The sequence below is a fragment of the Macrotis lagotis genome, chromosome 1, assembly GCF_037893015.1.
Source record: "Macrotis lagotis isolate mMagLag1 chromosome 1, bilby.v1.9.chrom.fasta, whole genome shotgun sequence".
In the NCBI taxonomy this organism is placed as follows: domain Eukaryota; kingdom Metazoa; phylum Chordata; class Mammalia; order Peramelemorphia; family Peramelidae; genus Macrotis; species Macrotis lagotis.
The window spans coordinates 215,492,098-215,506,802 of record NC_133658.1 but is presented as its reverse complement, the minus strand read 5'-3'; the positions used below and the strand labels follow the sequence as shown (position 1 = coordinate 215,506,802).

Genomic DNA, 14,705 nt, shown 5'->3' with positions numbered 1-14,705 from the left:
TTGACGATTGCTCTTCAGTTCTCTGTCTAGTACAGTAGGATTTAGAACTAGAGTCTTAAAGATCATTTGGTCCAACCCTTTCTTTGACAGATGATGAAACTAAGATCCAGGGATATCATCGGACTCATCTAACTTCCAACAGGCAGAAATTAAGAACCAGACCTTGAACCCAGGGCTTCTCATCCCAAATTCTGTGCTTTTGTCCACTAATACTTTTGACAAAAAATTTATGAGGTCGATCATATTAATAATATTATCAATATCTTACATATCATGAAATCACAGATTTAAAGCTAGAAGGGACATTATCCAACTAAACTTCAGAGATAGTATAGGGCAGTTAGGAAGCGCAGTGGATAGAGCAGTGGCTTTGGACCAGGAAGACCCAGGTTCAAATACGGTCTCAGACATTTGACAATTGTTAGCTGTGTGACCTTGGGCAAATCACTTACCCCTGATTACCTCACATCCAGGGCCAGGGACATCTCTAGTCCTCCTGATTCATTTTTGGCCTTTGGACCCAGATAGCTCTGGTGGAGAAAGTAAAGTTGATGAATTAGCACAGTATCCTTTCACTGAAATCCAATTCATGTCTTGGTCTTCTTCATGAATGAAGGACAAAAAACCTCACAGAAATAAGTGGGATTTGATTGTCAAAATGATTTATCCAAGGACACAGTTTCTATTAGATTTGGGACTCATATAAAGGATAGATTAAAAATTCTTTATATAAAAAGCCCTGATAAAACTTAAGAATATATGTGACCATGGTGGGGGGACTTCAAATGGGATGGTGAGTTTTGAAACTGGTGCATACCACTGGTGGAACCAAGGTTAGCAGTGGAAAAGACAGTGACCACATTACTGTAGCTACAATATTTTCCAATCTTAATTCTTTTTGCTTGTTCTAAATGAAGTGAAACGCTTCTAGGAAACTCTGAGAGCTTGATGTTGATTTCTGTAGAAATTACCTTTAAGAGTGGTAGTTTAATTTTTTAAATGACCAGTGTCTAAAGATACCTTGGACACAATGGATGCTTAATATATATATATATATATATATATATATATATATATATATATATATATATATATTTTAAAATTTACTATACTAAATTGAAGTAACATTTTACCTTTATCCCTTAAAAATACCTTATTACCCCTGTCTATTTTTCTCAGCTCAAATATCACATTCTGTAGTTCTCTGAGCTCTCAACTATAAATGCCCTCCCTCTCATCATTATTTGCCATCTATTCTATCTGTTGTATATGCACACACACACATGTATATATATATATATATGCATATATATATATATATATATATATATATATATATATATATACATACTATTACCTTCATTAGTGTGTAAGCACCTTGGGGGCAGGATCTAGATTTGGTTATTGTTACATTCTTTTTCTTTTTCCTCTGGCAAGGCAATTTGGGTTAATTGACTTGCCTAGGAAGATAGAGGTAGTAATTGTCAAGTGTATGATACTGGATTTGAACTCAAGTCCTTCTGTCTCCAAGTCTGGTGTTACTAGCTGCCTCTTGGTTATTCTTTATATATCCAGTGTATCTCATGGGTCCTAGAACATAGTAAACATTAAATAAATGCATGTTGCTAATAGCACAAAATGTAATGAAAATAAAAATTAGATTTGGAATTAAAGGATCTAGATTTGAGTTTTAATTTTTTATTACTATATTTTGTCATTTGTGGGCAAGGAACTTAATAAAGCACTTAATTTTCCATTATTTAAAATTGTTCCAATATAGATAAACATTAAAGTTTCTTATATTTCTAAATCCCATGATTTAGAAAATCCCATGTATAATTGTAGCATGGACATGAATCTTCATCAATACATCAGGGTCAACCCTTTTTTCTTTGAATTATAAATTCAGAGTGTATGGCAGCCTGTCTTTCTTACTTTATCACATACATACACATAGACACATAGACACACACAGACACACACACAGACACACAACACACCCAGAGAAACTCTAGGGTAATATGCATAGCCTGAAGCAGCCAGTATTGGGGTTGGGGAGTGGGAAGAAAATAAAAAAAAAGAAAAAATGACTGGAAAGGGGCTTTACTCTCATTTCTAAGTTTCAGAAAGAGTCATTATGAGGAATTTGCCCTGGTAAAGGTATATATCTAGGAGAAGGTATATCTCTAGGATTCTGGGAGAGGAGAGATATGCTCACCCCCAAGATGTTGGAAATGAAGACTTGTAGCAGAAAAGTGTAGTAGGTTTCTACCAATGCCTGTGGAAATACTTTGTATGAATGGTGAGGCTGAGGGTCCCTGTAGAAAAAGGAAAGTCTTAAATTGTCCATCAAAATTCTGGCCCTGGTTATTTCAGTCAGAAGAAATTACAAATATCTAAGAGCTGGTACTCTCTCTAGGGGAGAAGAATCAGCAACAAGTGAAAACACTGAAGCTGACTTGAGTAAAGCAACATAAGTAATAAGACCCCAAGGGTGAGGAATTAAGAGGAAGAGGTAGAAGTGACCATCTGTGGGAGAAAAAGGCAGAAAGAAGGACAATAAATCCTTCTGGGAATAGGTGACTGAGGTAGATGAGATTTGGGATGCTGTTGAGAGAGAGGCCAATAATATTTAAGTTTCAAAACAGGAACTGGCATAGAGAGACAGCGTGTGTGAAGTCCAGACAGCGTGTGTGAAGTCCAGAGGAGAAGCCAGACAATATGTAATAAGTCACACAGTCCTAAATGAGAGAGTGAACCTCACATTCCTCTCCTTCATGGAGTCCCCCCATCAACGGATATAATGTAAATCCTACAAAGTTACAAATTTATAGGAAAGTATTAGTCCAATCATAAATGGGAGATGGTAGTTAACTCTTTAAATAACCTTGGACTCTTTTTCCCATTCTAGTAATTTTCCTGAAGGTATGTTAACTGTGAGAACTGTATAGGTCTCAAAAGGATGCTGGAGAGTCAGCAGGAAAAGGAAAAGACTGTTAATCCTTTCTATGTCCTTTGAAAATAAGACTTATTCTACATTTGATGTCTTATGAATCTTGATCCTTGTGAGAGGGAAGATTATCTTCAGCTTTGTCTACAAAATAATGGAGCCCTATTTCTTTGGAAAATTTTGAAAAAAATGTCCAGTGTTAGTATAAATATTTAAACCAGAACCTAGTCCTGCAGTTCTGCCTTGATGGAATATTCTGGAATATTTCAGTGTATTAGTTTATTTATACTAATAGTTTTTGAAATGAGAATACTAAATTAGGAGGCAGAAGATTTTGTTCCTATTTGTGGTTCTATCATTTTACCAGAAGACCTTCAGCAAGCCACTTCCTCTACCTTGAATCTTGGTTTAGATTCATATATCCTTTGTAACCCTCAGGAAAGTAACTTGCCAGGCTAGACCACACGTTCTTCATCTGCAAAAGTATAGAGCTGACTGGAACAATTCCAGTTTTCACGGAAGGTGAAATGTACCTTTGTATATTGAGAAGAATACTGACCTTCAATTCATGATTTCTGGCTCTGAATAGCAATCTTAAAGCCATGTGACTTTGGATACGTTATTAAATTTCTCTGGACCCATTTTCCTCATAACCAAGTAGAGAGGTTTGGATGTGCTCTCTAAGTCCTTTCCAGGATTGCATTCTAAATCCCATGACATTTCAAGGTAGTTGTATAAAAACTAATGCAAAGTTCTATGTAATTAATTACAAAGAACTATGAAAATGTGAACTCTTTTATCATTTTTGTAGGTCAGAATTTCTGAAGAATCACATAAGTTATACTTCTTACACTTACATGGGACATAATGGGTGGCAGTATTACATTTAAGGACCCTACTGTTAAAATTGATGTAATGGACATGATGTATAATGTTCCACAACCTTTGACTTAGGCATGTCCAGGATAATAAAGAAGAGTTCAGAAGCTGTTGCCAAGGACATATATGACTGTCATTAATCTTGTGACATAAAATGTTCTTTGTTTCTCACCTCCATGTCCTGGAACCATTAAGTCCCTTCAAGTACAATTTTATACACACACACACACACACACACACACACACACACACACACACACACGGTTTTGCAGTTCTACCTTGATAGAACATACTGGAATGGTTAAATGAAATTTTTTTTATTCTGATAGTGTACATAGAAGCATTCCTCACAGACTATATCACTCAGTATTAAGATTGTATGCATTCTGAATTTTTTGTGAACATGTTTCATCTCCCAGAAATATGTTGTTTGAAGTCAGGAATTGTCTCATTTGCAATAGTGCAGGCATATTAATTCTTAATAAATGTTTACTGATTGTGTGATCATCCCACAAACTCATTAGTGCTTCAGACTCCTCATGACCATTAACCATGGCCCTCTTTTCCCTCTATACTATTTCATTTGATGACCTATCTCCCAGGTAATCATAGATTTACCTATCATCTTTATTCAGATGATTCTTAGATCTATTTGTCTATTTCTAACTTCTTACATCTCCAACTGCTTATTAAACTGACTATCTTATAAGGTATTTTGAACCCTATATATTCAAAACTGAATTCGTTATTGTTCCAAATTCTTGCCTCTTCCTAACTTATTTATCATTGTGAATAGTTTTCAGAAAATTTTCTTAGGGAAATACAGTTAGACACAAATGCATTGGGAAACACCTAGGAACAGAGGACCTTAGAATCACAGAGTCAGGCCCAGAAGTCTATTTGTGTTTTGTTTTCTATTCTTCTAACACATACAATGCTGTGATCACAGTGTCATAGTCCAATCCCAAATAACAACCCTGAAATGCTCCTTTTATGAATTGCCTTTGATATTTGTTGCCAGTTTGAGAGTGGGAGAGAGGCTAGTTTCCTCATTAAGATAACTGAGAGCAGCTACCACTTGCATTCCTGAACTGATGAATTGCTCAGTCTCTTTGATTGAGAAAACAGAGACAAGTTTTCAAAGTTCTCCCTGGAGTATGCTACTATACATGGGAAAATTTGAGCCTTTCTTGAAACATATGAGATTTAATATTTCACAGAGAATATCCCTACATTCCCTGGATGGTGCATTTTTCAACGTTGTGAAGTATATATTTTTACAGATTCATAGCAAAATATTTGCTTTATTAGTATCTTCATCACATCTCCCTGATCCAGTGAATTGTTCACTAGACAGTTTCCTTCCTACTCTTAGTCCTCATTTTGACCAGAATAGTATCATGAAAGAGTTAATTCATTTCCCTAGGTCTTCAAGTATAATCAGAGAATAATTACTTACCTGTAAATAATTTCAAATTTATCCAATTTAAATCCAAGCTAGTTATCATAAGTAGGCATCCAGAATGTGCAATAAAAGAAAAATCAAAGTGGTCTTGTTTTCCAAGCTGGCTTCTTAACTGATAATCCAAGATTGGCAGAACTAATCAGATTTAATGGAGGAAACATTTCTGTCTTCTGATACTTGTGAATAAGGGACAACTCATGCCTACTACATGTTTAGGATTATGACACTATAGAATTAGAAGCACCATAAAAAGATCAAAAAGAACATGCAATTCCAAAGGCAAAGACACCGGGGTTTAAAACTCTTCCTTGACATTGGATGCTGGACATGATACTCACATTTTGCCAAGACAGTTACCTTGTTAAAAAAAAAAAAAACTTGAGAGAGTGAACAATTTGCAGCAATACAAAGAAATTGTTGATTTTGATTTCATTCCTTTGCCTGCCATTTTTAAAGGCAGAATTTAGCCTGTGAAGAGGGAACAGTCCGAAAGGAAAAAAAAAATACGAAGTGTTTTTCATTTTTTTTTCACGCATATGGAGAATAGACTCTTCTCCACTTTTTTACTTTTGTTATGCAGTGTTTGTTAGGGCAGAAGGCAACCTTGCTCCCTAGAGGGTATTGGTGTTCCATCTATTGACCCCAGAGGAACAGCTGGCAGGCTTCACTCTGTGTTGCTGTGTGTGTGTGTGTGTGTGTGTGTGTGTGTGTGTGTGTGTGTGTGTGTGTGAATCCCTTGGGCCAGATTTGGAAATCTTTTTTTTTTTAATAATAAACAGCATTCACCTTACTGAAAAGGTGTTGACTCCAGGGGTGGGGAAAAGTTAGATACTTTGTACCTATTACTTTTGACAAGTCACATTGTCTCCCAATTATACCCTGGCTTTTTAGAACAAGTTCCTGTCTCTGTTAACAGCAGGACTTGGCTGTGAGTCATGAATTATTCTCCTAGGTCTCTGGGCCCCTGCTGAGGTTAGTGAAGAGAAGCCAGAAGTCATGTGGTGTTTCTGGCTCAAACAGCTCTTTATCTTAAAAGGAGTGTGTTTTCCTTGTTGAGTAGGAAAGCCATCATCTTCACCATCATCAATGGCAGTCAGAGTTATTCACTGAAGTTCTGTTCAGTGTCTATCCCCTTTGATGGGCAGGATAGAACTTTATAATTAATGTAGAAACAAGTTTCTCCCTTCAAGAGATAGAATTATGGAATTTAGAGCAGGACAGGACCTTAGAGACCTTTTGGTTCAAATCCTCAAATATAGATGAAGGCTTTGATGCCTAGAGAATATTTGTTGCACAAGGACATACAATATGTTGGTGGCAGAGCCAAGATTGGACTCAAGGCTATTTGCCACTCTACCAGTCCTTCTGACAAATGAAAAGCAAAAGGTATAGTAGTCAAAAATGTTGACCTATATATTGAAATTTAATATATTTTGGAATATGGAGATTATTCAAACAAAGATATACCAAACTAAAATAGAATGAGTTCTGTGAGTGGAAAATACTTTATTCTATGAAATCCTCTTGAGTTGAACTTATGTACCCTTCAAGATACAAAACAAAAAAATATATACAAATAGTGACAGGAGAAGTGTGCATAAATACCTATTTAAATGTTCTATCAAATCGAAAGAAAAAATAAGAAGATGAACACATAAAAATAAGTACATGAGTTCTGATTGGATTGCTAAAGTTATGTGTAAGGTGACATGACCTTGTTGTGTCAGGAGGGGAAGGTTATGCCCACCTTCTTACTTTCCCCCACTTCTTTTCTTCCTTTCAAAACTTCAGGAAAAATGTATGTATAGACAATAATATTTATGGAAGGTGCAATAAGAATAGATATACCCAGTGAAATGAGGGAAAATGTTTCAAAGAGAATTAATAAGAGTTGTGGACATTGTGAGGGATCCCATTTCTTCTGAGCTGGGACAAACAAGAGAAGGAATGAAAGCTGGTGATACTGAATAAAGGGGAACAGAGAAGACAACTCAAAACCTAGAAGGAGAATGGAAATAAGTATAAAGAAGAAGAGAAAATGAGACGGGAAAAACCCTAAAAATAAACAGAAGATTTGCTACATTCTTAGAGACTCTTCTTCACAAGGTAGATGAAAATCTAGGATATATAAAAGAACAATTAGTTAAGAAACAAGAAAAAGCTCAAAAAATATTTGATCTTAAGCTTTCTTACTAAGATCAACCTCTCCAATTATACTCTTCATCCCATTCTCTGCAGTCTTATAATGAGCATATAATTATTCCTTTCATTATATTCACAATTATTAGTAGGTCTCCAAAGAAATATAAAAGCAAAGAAAAACCCTCTACTACCAAAATGTACCTTCATTTGACCTAGCCACTTTCTCAATTTAGCATCATATGTCTCTTCTTCCTGTAGTCATAGTTCTAGAAAGAATAATTTACATATTTCAAATATTCATTTCTAAATCTTTGTAATCTCCTTGAGTCAAATGATTTCTATCTCATTTGTTAATAATGCCCTCTCAACTACTAAATCCATTTGTTTTCAGCCTTCTTGACTTTTCCAAGACCTTTTTTTGGCACTGTGAACTTTCCTCCTGTTCTTGTACAATTTTTCCTATCTATGACATTGCTCTCTGTTTCATTACTATCATATTAAATGCTCTCAGCATCCTTTTCTAGATTAAATTTTTATATTTTTAGGGTTATTTTTGCAAGGCAAATGGAGTTAAGTGGCTGTCCCAAGGCCACACAACTAGGTAATTATTAAGGGTCTGAGAGCAGATTTGAACCCAGGTACTCCTGACTTCAGGGCTGGTGCTTTATCCACTACACCACCTAGTCGCCCCTTTATATTTTTATCTTACCTTATAAATGTAAGCATTCCCTGAGATCCTCTGACATCATCTCTGTGCCTAGACTATTTAGTGAGGTCATTAATGCTTGTGGATTATAATCTCTATGATGATGACTCTCAAGCCTTTATTTTCAGTCATTTTATTTTACCCCAAACTCCTGTCCTATATTATCAATTGTCTAGTGGACATCTCTATCTGAATATCCCAATGTTGTCTCAAATTCAATATGTCTAAAATGGAACTCATTTCCTCACAAATGTCATTCCTACCAAAATTCCCCATTTCTTATTAATGTACCACCATTTTTCCAGTCAACTAAGTTCACAACGTCAGATACATCTTTAACTTTCACTTTCCACTCTTTTTTCCTTTCTCCCTTATTCTTTGTGAAATTTTAGCAATCCTATCTACACATCTCTAGCATTCATTCCTTTAAGCAAAGATACAGAACCTCTATCCACCCCTAACATAAATTCTTTCATTTTCCTCCTACTTTTTCTCTCTCCTGTACATACTACAGCCTCTCACTCTTCCTCCCTTTTATTTGTTTTCTTTAGCCTTTCAAGGACAGGAATTATTTTGATTGTCCAATTTCTATCACCGGTACTTGGCACAGTTAAATATTTATTATCATCTCTTGAAAATAGAATACTAAATCCTTTACCTGATCTTTAAAGTCCTCCACAATTTAGATACCATTAACTTTTCAAATTTTATTTCATATTACTTGTGAAGCTGTGAAAATTGGATTTACAGGTAAAGTCTTAGCTCCTAGGATATTTTTGCTAATGTCTAAGTTATTAGGAGATCAAATATTTCTCTGCTTTTCAGCAGCTTGTTGTTGGTGGTGGCACAATTAGAATTCAGTTCACTGGGTTCCTGAACCTCAATGCTTACTGTTTACTGGGCAACTCAGAAAATGTCCTTATTTCAGTAGTCCAGACTAGTTCTCTGTCTCAATCAGTGGTGATGGAGTCTCCTACAAGTTCTATGTCTAAATATTTGACACTTACTAGCTTTGTGGCCTGGATAAGTCATTTAACTCTGATTGCCTTGCATCAGGGCCATTTCCCATTATCCTGATCCATATCTGGCAATTGGATCCAGATGGCAATGGAGGAGAAAGGCAGGATGGTGACAGCATAGCACACCCCTCACTCAGTTCTAATTAAGGTGTGTCTTCTTTGAGAACCAAGTACATGCAACAACAATGATTAAAACTCTATGAATGTTTGAGCCTTTGAGTATCTTTGGACGGGATTAGAGTGTGTACATTGCAGTATGCTTGTGTCACAAGGCTGCCTGAGGATTTGGGGAACACAGTGAAGTGGGGAGATAGCAACCAACCAGCTATGCTTTTCTCCATTTTCATCTGCTATCTTCCCATAGCTGCCATCTCTGTGTCAATATTGTTCTTTGTAAAGAGCTTCCTCTCCATTTGGCCTGCCTTACATTTCTTTATACATTCTCTATTACATTCTGCCTGATTAGTTGTTCCTAGTTGTTCCCTCTACATAAGATTCCACCATCTGCCTCTATGGATTTGCATTAATACTCCCTTTATTTGAAAATGCCTTGGAAAACCACCAATTTATTTCAAAGCATCATGATTCAGGTACCATGTCTCATAACCATCCTTTTCTGATCCTACAGTTACTAGAAATCTCTCATCTGGAAATTAACTTTCATAATTTTTGCATATTTGTTCATGTATTCTGTATGTTTATATTTTGTATTTATATTTGTAGCTGCATTTTTGTATCTGTCTACATTTACTGCATCACCATAGTAGATGGTTAATTTTTTGAGAGAAGACTTCACTTCATTTCAATCTTTGTATCCTCAGTACCTGCCATAGTGACATAAGAAATGTCACTAAACAAATGTTTAGTGAATTAAATTGAATTCAATTAGAGTATAATTTTTTTCTCCACAACTTTCTCCTTTCTCTTCCACTATGTGGTGGCTGATGCCTTTCTCCCCCCCCAAAATCATATTGTAGCTGTTTTGTATACATATATATATATATATATATATATGCATATAGAATAGGATTATTGCTCGATAGCTTAGTAACGTCTGACACTTTGGGACCCTGTGGACCATCACACTTCAATATTGTCCGTGGAATGTTCTGGGCAAAAATAGTGAAGTGATTCGCCTTTTCCTTTTTTAATGAATTAAGGCAAATAGAGGTTAAGTGATTTACCCAAGGTCACATAGTAAGCATATGAGATCAATTTTGAATTCAGGTTTTGCTGAATCCAGGTCAAGGGCTTTTCCCATTGAGCCACCTAGCTACCACCTTAAAATATGTCTGTTTATGTGTGTGTGTGTGTGTATGTGAATATAGATTTAAATATAGATGAATCCCCCCTTTAAATTCCTCAAAGGGACAGATTGTTTTATTTTTGTCTTATTCCTAGCACCTCATACATAGTAACTGTTTAATAAATGCGTTTGTTGCTGGAGCTATTCCTTTCAGACATGTATGACTTTTTTGAGCCCTTTTAAGGTTTTTTTTCGCAAAGATATTGAATTGTTTTGCCATTTCCTTTTTCAGTTCAATTTTTAGATGAGGAAACTGAGTCAAACAGGATTAAGTGAATGTTCCAGTACCACACAGAGTAACTCAGGCAGAATTGAACTCAGTTCTTCCCAATTTCAGATCAGGTACTCTATCCATAGTACCATCTGGCTACCTATATTGTTTAATTGACCATAATAACTTCTTAATAAATATAAGTATTTGTTTATGATTTATTAATTGATTAGCCTGAGAATCTGTGGAGGGAACTACTTTATGTGTTTTATGAGATGGCAGAGAGACTACATATCCATTATACTATAGTAGATAGAAAGCTGGCCTTGGCACTAGGAAGATATTAGTTCAAGTTGTATATCTAGCATTTGTGGTTGCATGAGCAAATTAACCTTTTAGTCTTGCAGGCAAGTAACTAAAAGTTATGAAAAATGCACCAACATGTTGGTAGAGGGAATTCCCTTACCTGGGAATTCTCTAAGCCAAACAAACCAACCATAGGTTCTATCCAAATCCTCTAGAAAGATGTTATTGCATTGGTTTTCCTCTTTGTTATATTCCATTAATATATATATATATAATAAGTTCTGTATTTAATTTCTGATGATTTTCTTGGTTTCTTACCTGAATCTGCCCTATATTACAGTTTGATCAGAATGTATTTTTTGTCTCCTCTCATACAAATCCAAATATGATGTGGAAAACCTAGTTTGGAGTGCAACACATGTTGCATTTCTATTGCTTCCAAATAATTTTGTATTTCTTCTTCCATACATATGAGATTTATATTATATAGAAATAATTATTACTCTATCTCAGGTTTTAGAATGATGGAATATCAGAATTGGGACTTAACTTAGAAACCACCTAGTTTTGCTATGTACGTTGTTTAAAGACCTCCTTTAAATAAGAAACCAGGATCTTTAATAATTGGTATAGCCCTACCTAGACAAAAATCACAACTATAACAACTACATAATAATAATAATAATAATAATAATAATAATAATAATAATTCTGGAGTTTGCTTTATGATAAGCAATGAAATGGACCAAGTTTACAGACATCAGTCCAGATGTTCTGCATGTCTCTCTTGTTTTTGCTTCTGCTGCCTGCTGATGGCTTGAGTGGAAAGACTGATGGAGTTTTCAGAGCTCCTGCCTACTGCTGAGTACCCTTACCCTAAATATTAGTTGCTCTGTCTTCCATAAACATTTAAATGTTAAATTAGGATATCAATATAAGAAGGACATTAAAGGATAGGAGCCCAGTCATAGGAGTGAAAAAGAAAGGTGCCTTTTGGAAATTAAATGATATAATGTTTTTGGTGATCATTTAAGGCAATTGATGACTTATAGAACAGGGGAAACATGCATCTCATCCTTGTTTCATAAAATTTACTTTGGCATGGTCTACATTCCAACTGAAATGAACAAATCTTTGCTCCTTGCTTTCTTACCTACCTCAGCTATCTCCATACTTTTTTTCTCATGATGATGTCCAATATCTGTGATGACTTTCCAATTATTTCCTTATCTATTTTTATATTGTTCCCCTTTTAAGGTGAATATCAGGTTCTTCTTTCCCCATATAGTCTTCTTACTGTTGCCTCATCCCTTAAAGAAAGATCAGCTGTTCACTTCCACTTCAGTTTTCTCTTAGTATTTTTATGTTGGGGGGCTATTAATCATAAAAACTACAGTCTCTGATGTATTAAAAAGGACCATGACTGAGAGGAACAAAGAGAGGCAGATGGTGACTATGGAAGACTTTGGTGCAAATATATAAAGGAACTAGGAAGGAAAGGAAAAAAAAATAAGCATTTAAAGAGTACCTACTATGTGTCAGTCACATACTAAGTGCCTTTTACAAATAATGTATCATTTGACATGAAGAAGAAAGGCATCACAGGCATTTTCAGTGAACCATAGGATCAACACAAAAATGGACTAATCAGATGACAAGAGCAAAGGACAGTCAGTGAACTGCTTGTATGGGAGTCAGGTTATACAAAAGAAGGCCCTCAAACTATTAGATGAACTCCTGTGGGATATTTATATAGGAAGATTGACAACAGTCATTTGAGATATTGAGATAGAGGGGTTTTTATCTCAATCACTGTAGGAGCCATCAACATCAAGATGCATCAACATACATTTACACATTGGAGTATTTTGATCAAATCTCTCTTTTGCACTTTTTCATGCTTCTTTCTAGCATAGACATTTGAAAATAAGCTTATTAAGGAATCTAATTATTCTTCTTTTTCTTTGAAAGTCCAATACCTAAAATACTAAGGACTTCTAAATATTTGCTGAATTGATTTAATCCCTTCTCCCATTAGATGGTAATAGTCTTGAGTACTTTAATAGGTACTTAACGAAAGTTTGTTATATTCTGTTAAATTTGTTGCAGAATTGAAACAGTGACCATGGATCTAGTCCTTAAGTTATCTCAGAATTACTATTGACAATGATGTTTAATAGATACAACCATGTGGCAGTGGCAGCTGGGAAGCGTCCTGAGAGGACCAGTTGAAAACTCTTGTCTAACTGAGGTTGTGAGTCTTATGTGTTTGTTGTCAGCTTTGACGGGCTGTAAATTGTAAGAATAACCATATTGTCCTGGGAAGGAAGTGTTGGCAGAGCATATTGGATTTATTATTGATGACCAGATTGCTCTGACAAGTGGCTACTTGGCATCCAAACACATTTTCTCCCATTCAGAGGACTGGGTTCTGGACCCTCTTTGAATATAAGGTTTGTAAGTGATGCAGCAACACACAGACTTCCAATTTCCTCTGCAGATCAGATAGAAAGAAATTTAACTGAAGAGTCAAAGTAGCTTTGGGAAATAGGGAAATTTCTGGGCAGGGTAGCCTTTAACCTAGGGAATCTCCTTTTAGTTCCATATGAACACTTTCATTCTCTATGACCACACAATCTCAATGTTTGTGAAGAATACCCCTAGGTAGCATTTTAGATGCAAACTTGTTATTCAAAAAACAATAGTAGAAGTCAGTTCCAACAAAGGAGCCAAGGAAATAGCTAATAATTATTTAAAATTACTCATTTTAGGCATTATGGCACAGGTGAAATTTATATCTGGGGATGAGGTAATGTTAGAAGTAGTCATGACTGGTAATATTTAAAAGAAAAAATAATCATAAATCACCTCTTTTGGATTATGAAGCAGAAAGTGTTTCAGAAAACTCAGCCAGATGGAAGGGACTCATGATGTTGATGTTCGCAGACCACAAAGCAGACAGATGGTCAGTGACTCTAAAGCCTGCAAGCTTTCAAACAGGCATTGGCTAGGAAGAGAGGGATATGTGCTGTGGCTGGAAATCTAGTGCACAGATAATCCCAGAAGATCAATCCTCCTGATAAAGGATATGAAATATCAGAGTCATATTTTATTCAAGCAAAGTCTTCAATATTTAGAGGAAAGTATCCAGGAGAAGAATGCTCATCTGATAGACTTGAAAGACGAAGGAATTACTAAACTGGTTGTTCATTGATGTTCTGATCCTAGAATCACCTTCTAAAAAATTCTCCTTCAGTGGCATATCATGTGTTTGTGATGATGATACTATCCAATGGTACATTCTGGTGAATTCTTCTAAGCTGGAAAGAATTTGAATACAATACTAGCCAAATGAAATTGTATCAATCTACGGGAACCAACCTTGAATATCTAAGAAAGGATTAAAACCAGGAAACTAGAAACCACAAACATTATTTTTGGTTACAACAATCAATGATGATCATGTACCAAGATATAAAGGAGTCATTATACTCAAAATCATTAGACCTTGAAATCTCATGAAATCAGTCAATGCTGAGTATGTTCTCTCTCCCCAAACCATCTTTGAGAATCCTTGACTTCCTCAAAGTCTCAGCTATGTATTACATTCTAGGGGAAGACTTATCTGCTCTCCTAGTTACTTACTTGCTGATATCCTTTCTTTCTTCAAACTATCTTATATTCATTCATTTATAAGGTTACATGCTGCTGCCTTCCAGCC

General features: G+C 35.5%; 1 long non-coding RNA gene across 1 annotated transcript in view; it reads right to left on the bottom strand.

Annotated features, from left to right (window-relative positions):
* Positions 1 to 210: 210 nt before the first annotated feature.
* The window catches only part of LOC141504543 (uncharacterized), a 291,677-nt gene continuing 277,182 nt past the window's right edge, over positions 211 to 14,705 (bottom strand). Inside the window, exon 5 of the long non-coding RNA XR_012473409.1 lies at positions 211 to 530. This is a non-coding gene — a long non-coding RNA (uncharacterized LOC141504543). The remainder of the gene's footprint in view (positions 531 to 14,705) is intronic.